Raw genomic sequence first — 15987 nt, 5'->3', positions numbered from 1 at the left:
CGCCCAAGGCAGCTGCGGCGCGCACCTCTGTTCCATGAGTATATGCCATAAGAGGAAGTGTTGTTTTAACAGAAGTACGACCGAGCTCGATAGCTCCAGTCGTTTAATTGCGGCCAGTATCCAGTATTCGGGAGATAGTGGGTTCGATCCCCACTGTCGACAGCCCTGAAGATGGTTTCCCATTTTCACTCCAAGTAAATGCTGCAGATGTACCTTACTTAAGGCCACGGCCGCTTCTTTCCCACTCCTAGGCCTTTCCTATCCCATCGTCGCCATAAGGCCTACCTGTGTCAGTGCGACGTAAAAAAAAAAGAACAGAAGTACGCAAGATCTACTGTACTGTAAAACGAAGAGCTTCCATACATAAAACAGGCTTCAAAGTCTAAATTAAAATTAATAATAGTTTCATTTGGTGTAACTAAGTACTTTTACGGTTTTCGGAGAATTTAAAATAAATCTTGGTAGTAGCCTATATCCTTTTCGTATTTTACAAAATTAATACAATATACATGCTGATTGAAGGTCCCACTCGTTGGCTGAATGGTCAGCGTTCTGGCCTTCGGTTCAGAGGGCCCCGGGTTCGATTCGCGGCTGGGTTGGGGATTTTAATAGCTTCTGATTAATTCTCTGGCTCGGGGACTGGGTGTATGTGCCCGTCCCAACACTCTCCTCATCATATTCAGACAACATACCACACTACCAACCACCACAGAAACACGCATTAGTGATTACATCCCTCCATATGGGATTGGTGCCAGGAAGGGCATCCGGCCGTTAAACATGACCAAATCCACATGTGCGACGCAGTTCGCACTCGCAACCCCACAGGTGTAGGAAAAACTGTATCAAAAGAAGAAGAAGAAGAAGAAGAAGAAGAAGAAAAGGAAGAAGCATGCTGATTGTAGAAATCAGTTGCCTCTGTGGGATGATGGAGCTTTTTAATGTAAATACTCGGATAAAAAATACAGAAAAATTAAAGGCACTTACGTACGCAATGAACAAAAGTTACAATATACCTATTCATTTACTGAAGGACACAGCAGCGTAGCCCGGATCGGCCGATGGTGGGGATTATACAAAATAATTGTAGAACACAATGAAGGTGCTTGCTTGACTTGGCAATACAAGGGCATTGGTATAAGTGAATTATAGATCTGTTGGTTCTACAGTTATCTCTCTGAATGTTTAATTCGTTTATTGTATATTGTCAGTTTCTGTATATTTTCTTTTTTGTAAAAATTCCATGGGGGAGGGGGTTTTACCTCCCCCCTCCAGTTAACTACCCATGGCTACGCCCCTGGAAGGACATCTGCAAGAAATGTGATGCCCCTCTTAACCTAAACTGCACGGAAACGAAGAAAATTGTCTACAAAATGTGAAGGTACCGGTTAATGAAAGAGGCGCGAAAATGCAAGTCTCCCTATGCCTCGCAAATCGAATACAATCGGGGTTGAAAGTGAGCAAGTGATAACGAAGGAAGGCTGGATATAACAGAAAACAAAGGGAAGAGCCTGGCATAAGCAAATGAAAACATTGTCATACTCAGCTGGGACTTCAATGGTCACCAGTTCTCGAGTCCCTGGGAGAGTAAGGATCGGTCCTAGCACATTCATGACGTGATTTTAACTGCGCCCATGTAATGAGTTAATCATAACACTGTCAGATTCTAGATTGGATTCTGACGTCGAGATGGAGAAGAACTCCAGTCTGAGGATGCAGATGAGTCAGTTCAATGACGACGAGACACTGGGTACAAGATACGAACCCATTCACTTTTACTTCACAGTAGTGTCGTTGACCTCGTTGTAACTTTCTCCACCTTGACTCGGCTTGATATAAGAAATCTGTCGTTTTCTACGTCTGCCTTGCAACATGGATAACAATGGCATCGTCGTTTCGCAAGAGAATAGTGAATGTGACTACGCAACTAGCACCGAGTGTGATTATTAGGATAACGTTAACATTGTTGACTAAATGTCACAAGAGAGGCTAGTAGGACACGTGAGTAACAACAAGTGCTCCCTCAGGCTCTAGGTTAGACCTGACACCCAGAACGCAATCGCAAGAGACAAGGTTAGCTCTTATAAAAATAGAATATATATTCTCCAAAGTATAATTTTAGCGATTACCGAGCTCGATAGCTGCAGTCGCGTAAGTGCGGGCAGTATCCAGTATTCGGGAGGTTCGAACCCCACTGTCGGCAGCCCTGAAAATGGTTTTCCGTGGTTTCCCATTTTCACACCAGGCAAATGATGGGGCTGTACCTTAATCAAGGCCACGGCCGCTTCCTTCCCACTCCTAGCCCTTCCTTGTCCCATCGTCGCCATAAGACCTATCTGTGTCGGTGCGACGTAAAGCAACTAGCAAAAAAAAAAAAAAAAAAAAAAAAGCGATATTCATGAACTACGAACATGATGATGATAATACCGTAATAGTAATAATAATAATAAATTTTTTTTCTCAGACTCATTAGCTGAATGGTCAGCGTTGAGGCCTTCGGTTCAGAGGGTCCCGGGTTCGATTTCCGGCCGGGTCGGGGATTTTAATCGCGTCCGATTAATTCTTCTGGCTCGGGGACTAGGTGTACCGTTTTCATCGTCCTGATAACGAGAAAAACGAAGGTGTTACAATATTTACGTTTGCCATGCACGGTAATGAGATCACAGAGATTATTTCATTGAGCCATACATCTAAAAAAGGAACGGATATATCTGGTTAAATATGCCGTGATTTCATAATATATAAAATACGGACGCATAAAATCAAGGAGGCCATGAATGTGATGGCAAAGATGTTCATCTGGCGAATCAAGTATGCCTAGGTCACGAAATTAGACATAAAGGCATAAAGGATCCATGCGGCCGTGATAAAAAATAATAGAAAGTTTTAAAAATTGTTAAAAAAGTGAACAATAAAAAAAATTTACGCAAAAACTTCGAAGCAAGTTGATCCACGAAGAAAATAGTCCTCGCGGGAAGAAGAAGGGAGATATATACAGAGCAAGAGCTAAAGATCCAGCACATTGAAGAATTTTTAAAGTTACGCCGATATCCAACCTAATATCGAGGCGGATAAGCAGAAGAAATTGAGTAATATTTGGACAGTAGTCGGAATACAAACTGAAGGTCGTCGCGAAATAACAAAACAAATTAGACCTCTCATATGCTGAATGTCTGAATGAAAAACTAAGAGCTAATTCGATAATTTACTTGTTAAAGTCTGTTACGAAAAATAAACATTGAATTTCTGCTAGAATAACCTGCTACAAAACCATTATCTAGCTTCTATGTAGTATATTTTGGAGGCTATGTTCGTGACATTAATGACGATGCTGGAAATGTTTCTTTCACATGTGACTAACTGCTACAACATGAGAGGCTAAGTCGGAGATGGGGCTGACTTTCCGATGTAGACCGCCCAGCTGTTCCTGCTAGCCCAAGTCTGGAGTCTACCGCCTGATGATGACGTAACGGATGTTGGAGGCTATCTACGCAGCCCTAAGATGACAACATCGGACCCTAACCCAGTCATTTAACGTCGGCAGTTGCAGGTTAAGTCCAAAGAATTATTTTATATTCTTGAAATTTATGTGTCGTAGACATAGTATATAAATACTTGCAGTAAATGTTGGTGTGCAGCTTGTTACAAAGTTCTTCATGATGAAATCTCAGTCGATACCGTCTTCGCAATGAGATTATCCTAGTGGATTTATCATCACGGAAGTAGGTATTCTTCAAGTATATAATCAATGTCATGATGTAGGAATGCTTAAAGTTAAACAAGGAGAGATTTCAAATGATGTTTTCAACCATTATGGAAATAAAACGACGTACTCAATGTGATATATTCAAGACGTAACGTTTTAAAGAAGATAATTAATTTCTGAGTTGTTTAGACTTGGTTACTATTACGCTGCGACTACATGTGAATAAATTTTATCTTATTTTGTTTATACATGTGTTTCTTTTACAGAATAACGTGATCATGTGTATTACAAGTGAAATTTAACCCAGAAATGCACCGCTGTAGTATATTAACGATATGCTGAGATGATTTGCCGCCTAGATGGAAGTGATTAATGTTTATGTAGGAAAGTAAAGTCTTCGACGTGTTGAGGAGGTTATATGTACAATTATTCGCTGAGATATATTTATGGTTATGAAAGACGCGATATTATAATGTTTAATGTTCACATATGGAGAGATAGGTATACTCATGAATCTGTGGTAGTAAATACGATGTGTTACTAACCATTAATGACATTTAACGTATGCGGCATGATTTTAAAATAGTAATGCAAGATATGTTGGGTTAATGATACATGTATTCAATGAAATACGTCGCAGAATTCGTATATTGGTAATAGTCAACTGTCTTTAGATTAAAATCTCCAAATAAGGAATAAATAAGGGTAAACTTGTCTTCTTGGAGAATATGTCAACGTTGAAATGAATGTTATTTGATGTTTGGTTTCAAGGGTATATTTTAATGGATAAAGCGACTTTATAATTTAAATCTCTACCACAATTAAATAAATAATGTTACTAAATATATTCCTACGAATTTTATGGTACTTGATTGGACATAGGTGCAACCATAAATCATGATAGATATAATTTCTGATAGAATTACGATAATAACTGATCGTTATACGATACGTACATTTAATTTTAGGATGTAATATGATTATTTTTACCAAATGACATGGTCAAACTGACCAATATTTTTCATTTAATGGTCGATATATGTTCGAAATAGCCATTTTGAGCTATTATATTTGGAACTTACTTGCAACTGCTCATATTACAATTTTGGGAGATATTCATTTTGTTCAATGACAAAATACGAATTAATTACCGACGAAAATTAGCATTTCTTTAAAAAAAAAAGCCGAGGGACTCTAATCAAGCATATTGACTTTGCATTTTCTAAGGCTTAGGGACTTTGATTTTTTTAACCAATGTTAATTTATCTGCTTATCAATTCATTGTCATTTTAATATGAGATACTTAATTTCAAAGAATATCTGACTACATTCTCATCAAATATGACTGGTACCTACGACTTATGTGATTATGAGAATTTTTCTTTGTTTTATGTTGCGGATAACCAATATTTAGCAAGAGGATTAATTGAATCAGATCGTAGATAGTTTAGGTTTATATTTTTCAACAGAAAGAGGAGAAATGTGATTGATGTAAATGACTGTTATCATATTTTCTTTATGATTAGAATCATGAATAAAATTGTAGATTTATACAATTAAGAGGTTATTATTGAAAATAATCTGATATAATTATGGTAGATAAGATGATTTTGAATTAACTGAAAAAAACATTTTTTTAATCTCTTGAATGAATGGACATGAACAACTTAACATCGATTCCGACGGATGGATGGTATTGCTGGTAAATTATTAGAAGGAAATGCGGGTTCCCAGTTGACCTCACGTTTTAAAATACTATTTACAGATGCATATTAATTGTCCCTGAGAAGTGTCGCGTGGCAATTTGGAGACTATTTTGATGACAAATGTGACATGTGAAATGAAGATTGCGGCATTGCTTAATTTTTTTTTATGGCGCGGTCACTGGTTTATTCACTGATTAATAGAAGCAAGTATAGCTACCGACACTAAGCATCGTTTTCATAAATGCATTGATCCATTCTACTGATCCGAAAGGATGATAGTCGGAGGAGGGGTAATTAGCCGGAGCATTTGATAGGTCACCCATGATGGTGCAAGAAAATTATTCCCCGCAGGATGGTGCAGTGTTTGTCCCAACACTTTCTCTTTATATTCAGACAACACACTATACTACCAACCACCACAGGAACACGCAATAGTGATTACATCCCTCCATATAGGGTTGGCATCAGGAAGGGCATCCGGCCGTCAAACAGAGCCAAATTCATATGTGCGACACAGTTCGCACCCGCGACCCCACAAATGTGGGAAAAGTGGTAGAAGAGGAACACGAAGGACAATATCTTTTTCTCTGACCAGACTAGCACAATACTTTGAAGACGTACAATATGTTGCCTATCATGACTACGATCACGATATCCGCTGTCACGTGACCCCAACTCGGCAGGTTCGATCCTGGCTCAGCCTGGTGGTATTTGAAGGTGCTCAAATACGTCAGCCTCGTGTCGGTAGATTTACTGGTACGTCAAATAACTCCTGCGGGACAAAATTGCAGCACCTCGGCTTCCCCGAAAACAGTAAAATCTTGTAGTGAGTGCGACGTAAAAAGCAATGAACATTATTATTTAGCTGCCACGTAATTCTACAAGTTTTCTTCGTTTTGCAGCTTATTATTGACTTTTGGCGAGCCTCTTCAAAGCCATAAAAGCAAATAGAGAACACCATATTACAGTATGTTGTCCAAACCAAACCAAACCCCATGGCACTACAGCCCTTGAAAGGCCTTGGCCTACCAAGCGACCACTGCTCAGCCCGTAGGCCTGCAGATTACGAGGAGTCGTGTGGTCAGCACGACGAATCCTCTCGGCCGTTATTCTTGGCTTTCTAGACCGGGGCCGCTATCTCACCGTCAGATAGCTCCTCAATTCTAATCACGTAGGCTGAGTAGACCTCGAACCAGCCCTCAGGTCCAGGTAAAAATCCCTGACCTGGTCGGAAACGAACCCGGGGCCTCCGGGTAAGAGGCAGGCACGCTACCCCTACACCACGGGGCCGGCTAGTATGTCGTCCGCCTTAGAATTACTTTTGTTGTATAATTTTAAACTATGCGTTTGCAGGCGAGATGCAGTTTTTACAGTACATTATGTCTTCTGGTATGTGCTAGAATACATCTGTTACTTTCATTGATCTGTCTCAGTCTCATCCTTATCTTTAACAATATGAAAGTGACCGAGGTATGAGCGATGCTAGTAATACCATTCCTTATGCAGCCAGTCCTTTTTTATGAATGGTGTGAAAATATCGCTCATAGGGTCGAATGGTGTTTGCATTTCAGTGGCTTAGCAGACTGATACGTAATAGCAACTTCTGGCCCGGGGAGGAAAGCAACGGGAAACTACCTCACTCCTCATTTCCCTAGTATGCCTCTTTAGTGACACCTAGGCTATCTATGACAACTGTTGGCGGAGCTGTGGAAGGTCAAACTAGCCTTTAGGCTGAATACCCAATATCCAACCTACATACAGTTTTAAACTTGTCTACTGCTTTTCTTCAAAAATAAAATTTTCTTTTGATTCTCAATACTGGTCTCATTTCTCATCTTTTTTGTTGATGGAACCTCAATTTGCATTTCTTGAGGACAAAAATGGACGAGGTTTTTGTGCCATGTTAATAAATACTATAATTGTCGTAAATTTAATGTTTCTGGTATAAGTACATTGCTTATATAAAATTTCATGGATTTAATATTAGTTACATTATTCACTTTATTTAATTATGTGTATGTGTATGTCCGGCTCCGTGGTTGTTTGAACAGCGTTTTGGTCTTTGATCCTCGAGATCCAGTGTTCGATCCCCGACCAAGTTGTGGGATTTTAATCGCGAACAGTTAATTCCCTTGGCTCGGGTACTTCACCCACTCTCGCCGGAGGATCCGCCTTACAATGACTGCACCAGGCTAGCAACAACTATTCAAAATTATTATAATTATGTGCATGTTTAGATTGTTATTAGGGGCTGCCTGGCCGAGGCGGTAAAGGCGTGCTCGGTTCGCCCGGAAGGACGTGGGTTCGAATCCCCGTCAGGAAGTCGTTTAATTTTTAATTTTTCTACTTCCGGAGGTGCATATGGCCCTGAGGTTCACTCAGCCTACACCAAAAATGAGTACCAGGTTAATTCCTGGGGGCAAAGGCGGCCGGGCGTAAAGCTAATTACTCTACCCCATCACGTGCCGAGGTTAACAATGGTGGAAGCTTTTACCTTCCACTCCTCCAAGGGCCTTCATGGCCTGTACGGAGGTGACTTTGCTTTGCTTTGCTTTGCTTTTATTTTATTTTCGGTCGGTGAACACGTGATAAATTTTTAAAATAGTTTTTTCTTTTCAAACAATCAATAGTCTGTATAATCTGTTTCTATTCCAGGTGCGTAACAGTTGGTGCCACATATCTCTCACATACCTTTCTTATTTTACCGATCTCAGTGACGCAGTCGGTTAATCATTGCACTTCTGTTCTCACGACATCGTGTTCGATCCTGGTTGGGGTCGATAGCATTTGAGGTGGTTTAAATACAACAGTTCCATGCCGTTCACCTCCAGTGCATAAAATAACTCTTGTGGGGGAAAAACGTTGACATCCTACCGTCTTTTAAAATCTAAGGCATTGAAGAGAAATTATAACAGAACATTATTGTTCCTTTTTGTCTTTCATTTCAGATCCTTTTCACTCATTTGTTCCCCCTGTGGCTGGGGGGCGGTAGAATAACACCCACGGTATCCCCTGCCTGTCGTAAGAGGCTACTAAAAGGGGCCCAGGGGCTCTCAACTTGGGAGCGTGGGTTGGCGACCACGGGGCTCTTAGCCGATTTCTGGCATTGCTTCCACTTACTTGTGCCAGGCTCCTCACTTTGATCTATCCTATCAGACCTCTCTTGGTCAACTCTTGTTCTTTTCCGACCCCGACGCTATTAGGTTTGCGAGGGCTAGGGAGTCTTTCATTTTCACGCCCTTCGTTGGCCGATATCTTCATTTTTCGAAGTGTCGGATCCCTTCCTTTTTTCCCTCTGATTAGTGTTATACAGAGGACGGTTGCCCAGTTGTACTTCCTCTTAAAACAATAATCACCACCTCACTCATTTGTACATTTTTTTTCAAGTTTTACGTTCTATTTCTAAATAATAAGTGTCTTTGCGTAGGTTACAAGTTACTATCTCCAATGTCCGCATCTGTGGTGTAGTAGTTAGTGTGATTAGATCCACCCCCGGAGGCCCGGGTACGATTCTCGGCTCTGCCATGACATTTGAAAAGTAGTATGAAGGCTGGAACGGGGTCCACTCAGCCTCGGAACGTCAGCTGTGTAGAGGGGGTTCGATTCCCACCGCAGCCATCCTCGAAGAGGTTTTCCGTGGTTTCCCACTTCTCCTCCAAGCAAATGCCTGCCGAGATGGTACGTAACTTAAGGCCACGGCCGCTTACTTCCCTCTTCCTTGTCTGTCCTTCCGGTCTTCCATCCCCCTCCCCCCCACAAGACCTCCTGTTCAGAGCTTAGCAGGTGAGGCCCCCTGGGCGAGGTACTGGCCCTCCTTTTCAGTTGTATCCCTCGACCCGAAGTCTCACGCTCCAGGACACTATCCTTGAGGCGGTAGAGGTGGGATCCTTCTCTGAGTCGGCGGGGGGGGGGGGGGGGGAGAATCCAGCCCTGGAGGGTAAACTGATTAAATAATATACAAATAACAAAAATTAGCATAAATGAGTAAACTTCCGGATTCCTGTTTAAAATAACTTATTTTGCCATACCGTGGACAGCATATTACATTAACAACAGCAGACGTGCAGTGATATGTCATTTGATCATTCTACCAATCTTATTTTTTCTTGTATTGTTTTACAATTGGTTTTACGTCGCAGTACCAACATTTACCTGGTGTGAAAATTGGAAACCACGGAACTACAAAATTTCATTGCAATCAGTCTGGTTCAACTCGAACAGATCTAATAACTAACGACAAAGTGTAGATTCTGTGGTCTGTAGAGTCAAACTCCAAGAATACTTTTGGTTGCATTTTTGTCAGGTTAGTGCCCTTTTTTCATAAGCTCGTGGCGTATACAACGGAGAGCGAAAATAATTACCCCTACAACCTCATTTATCTCCTGACGTAGCGCATTTTTTAATTCTATAGGAAATACGCACAGACAGTTTTACTCTCACACTGGCAGAGTCACGGCTCCTTGGCTGAATGGTCAGCATACTGGTCTTCGATTGAGAGGGCTCCGGGTTCGATTCCCGGCTGGGATGATGATTTTACCTGCGTATGGTTTATTCCTCTGGCTCGGGGATTAGGTATTTGTTTTCGTCTTACACGGCAAGGGCATCCGTCGGTAAAATTGGGTCAGATCCACAGCAATTGGCGACCCCAATATATTGAAAAAAAGGGGCCAGGAAGAAGAAGAACTGTCAGAGTAACAGCAGGCGAAAATTATAATGAAATGGCGTATGGCTTTTTAGTGCCGGTAGTGTCCGAGGACAAGTTCGGCTCGCCGGATGCAGGTCTTTTGATTTGACTCCCGTAAGCGACCTGCGCTTCGCGATGAGGATGCAATGATGATGAAGACAACACATACACCCAGCCCCCGTGCCAGCGAAATTAACTAATTATAGTTAAAATTCCCGACCCTGCCGGGAAACGTACCCGGGACCCCTGTGACCAAACGCCAGTACGCTAACCACTTAGCCATGGAGCCGACAAAAATGACGATGAATCAAGATAAGTCAGTAGTCTCTCAACACAATTGTCTTTCTCACGACCTTTCACACAAAGTTCCCTTTTTCTTCGTCACGGCCATAGCATTGTAAGACCGGATTATCTGGCATAAGACTTTGGTATACACTTTCTCTACAGTGAACTGAGCTCTAATACACCGTATCCATTATTCAATCCTCGTCACATTAAGACATCGGAGATGTTCTTCTTACAAGATGTTTTACGTCGCACCGACACAGATAGGTCTTATGGCGACGATGGGATAGGAAAGGGCTAGGAGTGGGAAGGAAGCGGCCGTGGCCTTAATTAAGGTACAGCTCCAGCATTTGCCTGGTGTGAAAATGGGAAACCACGGAAAACAATTTTCAGGGCTGCCGACAGTGGGGTTCGAACCCACAATCTCCCGAATACTGGATACTTGCCGCACTTAAGCGACTGCAGCTATCGAGCTCGGAACATCGAAGATGAACGCGAGTCAGACTGCGAAATTGTTCCTTTCGGTATAATGCACCTTTGGTCTTATTTCTAGAAAAATATTCACATGGGTCGAAACTAAGATATATTATTATTATTATTATTATTATTATTATTATTATTATTATTATTATTATTATTATTATTATTATTATTATTATTAGCGTATGGCAAGGAAATTATATACATAATATACAATATATGCACAAGAACAAAAAACATTGATTCACTTCAGGCATTAATGTTATCTATTATGTCTGAATATCCAACTTTGCAATCCACTGTAGTGCTTCTGCTGTTGGAAATAGGAAGTCTTCCAATCTACCTGGATAAGCCCGTAGTTGACAGTCGCTTACAATGTGGGGAATACATACACATTGTTGCACCATTCAGCCATTACTCTGTAAGCGCATGTTAATGAACAAAGTATTTTTTAAATTTGTTTATATTTTATAGACTCGTGCCAACAAGAGAGTAATATTCTACTTTCATCACCTCAGCTGGGCGACTAGGAGGTCACTTAATCCTTAGAGGAGTGGTATTGGAAGATTTTTCTTTTACTGTGCCTTTGCTGGCGGGACCTAGTGTTTACAGTGCACTATGTCTTCTGGTATGGGCTAGAGCAATTTTGTTACTTTCATGATGTGTCTCAGCTTTATCCTTGGCTTTGACAAAATGAAAGTGACTGAGGTATGAGTGATGCTAGTAAGGCAATTCCTTCTGCAGCCAGTCCCTGCTATGAATGGTGTGAAAATATTGCTCATAGGGCCGGTTGATGCATGCATTTCAGTGGGCTTGGCAGACTGATAAGTAATAGCAACTTCTGGCTCGGTGAGGAAAGCAACGGGAAACTAAATCACTCCTAATTTCCTTAGTACGCCTCTTCAGTGATGCCTAGACCATCTATGACAGCTGATGGTGGAGCTGTTGAGGATCCAACCAGCCTTCGGGCTGAGGACTAAACATACATTTACCTTACGTCGCACCGACACAGTTAGGTCTTATGGCGACGATGGGATAGGAAAGGCCTAGGAGTAGGAAAGAAGCAGCCGTGGCCTTAATTAAGCTAGAGCTCCAGCATTTGCCTGGTGTGAAAATGGGAAACCACGGAAAACCATCTTCAGAACTGCCGACAGATTCGAACCCACTACTGGAAGATCGAGGGACCTCAAGAGGTGGGGGTATTTAGAAAAGCAGACAGAAATTAGTGACTGCGGGGAAATAACACACTACCAGACACGTGTATAACTGTCAAATATGCCCTGTCCAATGTACACTTCAAGACCTCGCTCAAGCGACAAAAAGGGGATTGGTGTCGATGATTATTCTATGGACCCAGTGTGACCGCACGAATTATATCTCTAAATTGCCAAGTATTTTGTGTAATATAAGGTGCACGTTAGGTTTATATATCTTTGTATGTTATCAACGCTTGACACGAAATAATAATAACAGATAATGCCGCACTGACTTTCTGTGTTCAAAATGGCGATTTATATTTCGGGTCGGGCTGGCTAGCTCAGACAGTAAAACGCTGGCTTTCCGACCCCAACTTTGCTGGTTTGATCCTTACTCACTCCGTTGACTGGTTCGATCCTGGCTCAGTTGAAGGTGCTCAAATACGTCAGCCTTGTGTCCGTAGATTTACTGGCACTTCGGCGTCTCCGTAAATTGCAAAATGTAGCTAGTGGGACGTAAATCCAACATTATTATTATTATTATTATTATTATTATTATTATTATTATTATTATTCCCTTGCTTGCGAAATGTAGTGTTTACAGTGCACTATGTCTTCTGGTATGGGCTAGAATAAATTTGTTACTTCCATTGACCTGTCTCAGTCTCATCCTTGGCTTTGACAATATGAAAGTGACCGAGGTATGAAGAAGCTAGTAATACCATTCCTTATGCAGCCAGTCCCTGTTAGGAATGGTGTGAAAATATCACTCATAGGGTCGGTTGCATTTCAGTGAGCTTGGCAGACTGATATGTAATAGCAACTTTTGGCTCGGTGAGAAAAGCAACGGAAACTACCTCACTCCTCATTTCCCTAGCATGCCTCTTCAGTAACGTCTAGGCTATCTATGACAGCTGTTGGTGGAACTGTAGAGGATCAAATCAACCTTCGAGCTGAACGCCCAACATTAATGCATAGATTATTATTATTATTATTATTATTATTATTATTATTATTATTATTATTATTATTATTATTGGGAGTCTCCGTGGCTCAGACGGCAGCGCGTCGGCCTCTCACCGCTGGATACCGTGGTTCAAATCTCGGTCGTTCCATGTGAGATTTGTGCTGGACAAAGCGGAGGCGGGACAGGTTTTTCTCCGGGTACTCCGGTTTTCCCTGTCATCTTTCATTCCAGCAACAATCTCCATTCTCATTTCATAGCATCTATCAGTCATTAATAAATCACTTTGGGAGTGGCGACCCCATCGTACTAATAGCCAATATCTGCTTCATTCATTCCATCCCTGACCCGGTCAATGACTGGAAAACAGGTTGTAGGTTTTTATTATTATTATTATTATTATTATTATTATTATTATTATTATTATTATTATTATTATTGATGATGATGCTTGTCGTTTAAAGGGCCTAACATCTAGGTCATCGGCCCCTAATGGTACGAAATGAGACGAAATGTTATGACAATTTAAAAAAAAAACATAATCCTCCACTGACCAGAATTCGAAAACATGAGGACGAAGAATGAATAATTTTACACCAATATTTCATAGTTGGATACTGTTATTTCTATGAAATATGGAAAGCACGTTCAACTCTATACACATTATCCTTTTATGGTAGCTTTGGCCTTGTCATTCAATTAGCTGTGACAATAAGAAGAATCAATTTGTGGTTACAGTGCAAAAATGTCCTAAATATTTTAACACCCTCAGAAAAAAAAAAAAACTCTTCTTCTGTAACTTTCATGTATAAACAACACTTTACAAGAATGAACATTTCATACAATAAAAAATATGCAAAAATATGTAAGGTCCGGATTTTATTCCATATTGTGAAAATGTTTACCCCATACGTTGGTACATATTCATTTTTTATTACATATAAATTCTAGCCTTCATAATATATAACCTAGTTAGTTTGTCAACGCTGTTTATGAATGGGACAAAACAAACTCTCGGAAACGCTTGGAAGCGCTAGTGGCACTTTTTCTTTTTCCCAGCTAAGCATATCCTTTTCCTTATTCTTCTTGGTCTTTCGACCATACTAGGGTTGGCTTATGTGAATTTGGTACAGCTTCTCGCGCTGGATGCTGCCCTTCCTGACGCTACCCTAAGTGGAGGGATGTATTCACTATTGCGTGTTTCTGAGATGATTGGTTGTGTAGACGAAGATAAGTATATTATGACGAGCACAAACACCAGTCTACGAGCTAGAGGTACAAACCAATCTGCCCGGCCGGGAACCGAACTCGGGGTCATCTGAACCAAAGTCAGGAACGCTGACCATTCAGCTAAGGAGCCGAACTTTTTCCTCGATTAAGTATACGGAAAGGAAATTTCCCTACACCCACGCGATGAATATTCTAAATATCTAGTCCTCGAAATGACCTCCTCATGGCCTCCGACCTCGTTAACAATGGTCATTTACTGGTATGGGACAAGGGCACGCCGACATCGACCTTACTTGCTTCATTACGTTTATGACGATGCTGCCAAACGTTTCCCGACTACTCTTATATTGCTGCCCAAAGTCGTAGGTGTACGAGGTGAAGCAGGTTGAAGGATCTCCTTTCGGTACTCTAACGTCCAGTTCCATGCTGGACAGAGTTTAACTTGTAAAGTATACTACGAGTGATCAATAGTTAAGCTGCCTCACATGTAGCTTGGAGCGACACACTGTCTGCTCGAACACATTAGGCAGCGTCTCTGACTCGAACCCTTTGAATGGTTCGTATTTTATGAGAAAGTTCCTGTCCACCTTAAGCATCGACAAGTTTCGAACATGCATTGCTTTGTCAACAGTTTGTGATCCGTCCGTCTTCGCATCGCAATTGGACCTAAAAGCCCCGAAACTGTGTTGCAGGTGCGCCATAGCCGACTAACATTATCACTAGTTCTTCATCAAGGTGGGCGCAACGTGTACAATTTGCCTTATGTCGCACCGAGATAGATAGATCTTATGGCGATGATGACTTTCATTGATCTGTCTCAGTCTTATCCTTGGCATTGACAATATGAAAGTGACTGAGGTATGAGCGATGCTAGCAATGTCATTTCTTATGCAGCCAGTCGCTGCTATGAATGGTGTGAAAATGTTAATCATACGGTCAGTTGGTGCATGCATTTCAATGGGCTTGGTAGACTGATATGTAATAGAAACTTGGCTCAGTGAGGAAAGCAACGGGAAACTACCTCACTCCTCATTTCCCTAGTGCTCCTCTTCAGTGATGCATAGGCCATCTATTACATATAATGTTGGTGCTGGTGTGGATCCAACCAGCCTTCGGTCTGAGGACCGTACATACATACATACATACATACATACATACATACATACATACATACATACGAGATAGGAAAGGGCAGAGCGGGAAGGAAACGACAGTGGCTTTAGTTAAGGTACAGCCTGGTCTGAAAATAGGAAACCACGGAAAACCATCTTCAGGGCACCGGCTTGAAACTCGGCCGACGTGGGACGTTTGAAATTGAGATTCACATCCTTGTGGTTCCGATTCCACGTAAAACTAGAGTTCCTATGGCCGTGGTCACGAGAACAACAGTCACATAAAACTAACATGCTTGCTCACCGAGTGAACTGGCTGTGCGGTACAGGTTGCGTGACATGACTTGCATTCGGCAGAGGTTCGATCCTCATAGTGGGTAGGGGCTGTAGAATTCGTGAGAGGCGACTAAAATAGGGGCCAGAGGCTCTCAACTTGGGAGCGTAGTTAGGCAACCACGGTTCCTCGAGCTGAGTCTGGCATTGCTCCCAGTTGTGTCATGCCCCTCGCTTTCATCTTTCCTATCTGTCTTCCCTTCGTCAACACTTGTTATTTTCCGGCCTCGACGGTTTTGGGTTTACGGGGCCCAGAGAGTTTCATTTTCAACCCTTTCGTGGCATTCTGTT

The 15987-nt window shown here is 41.6% G+C and overlaps 1 protein-coding gene across 4 annotated transcripts in view; it reads right to left on the bottom strand.

The window, feature by feature from the left end:
- LOC136875477 (clavesin-2) overlaps positions 1-15987 on the bottom strand; it is a 241549-nt gene that overhangs the window by 41810 nt on the left and 183752 nt on the right. The gene's annotated exons all lie outside the window — the stretch shown is intronic.

This window comes from Anabrus simplex, chromosome 6 (assembly GCF_040414725.1).
Source record: "Anabrus simplex isolate iqAnaSimp1 chromosome 6, ASM4041472v1, whole genome shotgun sequence".
NCBI lineage: Eukaryota > Metazoa > Arthropoda > Insecta > Orthoptera > Tettigoniidae > Anabrus > Anabrus simplex.
This window is presented reverse-complemented; position numbering and strand designations above follow the sequence as displayed.